The sequence below is a fragment of the Amblyomma mixtum genome, chromosome 5 (genome assembly GCF_055824585.1).
Source record: "Amblyomma mixtum isolate Tamu chromosome 5, ASM5582458v1, whole genome shotgun sequence".
Lineage (NCBI taxonomy): Eukaryota > Metazoa > Arthropoda > Arachnida > Ixodida > Ixodidae > Amblyomma > Amblyomma mixtum.
In genome coordinates this window covers 56,434,523-56,435,465 of record NC_143016.1, presented here as the reverse complement: position 1 = coordinate 56,435,465, position 943 = coordinate 56,434,523, and positions in this window count along the sequence as shown.

Here is a 943-nt window from a genome sequence, read left to right as displayed (position 1 = left end):
GCAACTCACCGCTTCAACGTTGCCTAAAGTAGTTCAAGTTCTGCGGTGTCACGCTATAATAATAAGAAAATTAATACAGGGTGATTTTTAAAGTTTACGTATTTTTTATTTGAATAACTGTGATAAGTAGGTCGGTGTGGTTTGTGCAGGTGGATTGTACAGCAGAGCCGTCAGTATGTATCAGATACGAATCAATAATTGCCTATAACTTAATTAAAGTTAACTGAACCACTTCTTAATTCGGATTTTAGTGAGCAAGATAATATTGCCAAATTTAAAGCCATGAACATCGAAGGAGAGCTTCGTTTTAGTATTTTCTTTATCGTCAATGTGGTAAGAAATATAAAGAGTGAAAAATGTGCAGTTAAAAACTCGTTGAGTTGGCTTTCCACACATTTCATGTTCATAAATTGGCGTCGCTCGCACTTCTTAGGCATCTAATACAGCCGTCGTGTTGTGTATTTGATGATGTAGAAGAAGTGAACTCTTCGGTGCGATTCAACGCTCAGCGACTCTATTTTATAAATACGAAATGCGGGAAAGCCAACTCAACGATTTCAAATGCCCATTTTTGACATGCGATATTCTGGGCCACATTGCCGATTCAGGAAATTTAAAAACTAAGATCACCTTAGACGTTGACGGCCTTCAATTTCGCAATAAATACTTGTCACCGAAGACCTAAACTAAAGAAGTTTATGCATACTTTTTTTTAATTAATCGCCTAACTATTGAGTTCTCGCGCGTACTTAACGTCCACCCTACTGTACAATCCACCAGCACAAACCGTACCCACGTATCTCTGACATTTTTTTTAAATACAAGAACTGCAATCACTAGAAAAAATCACCCGGTATACGAACTTTGCAGACAATATATCGCTGTTCACCTGGTCTGCACGTGTACCGAAGAAATTTGGTAAGCTGGACCTGTTTAGCCCATT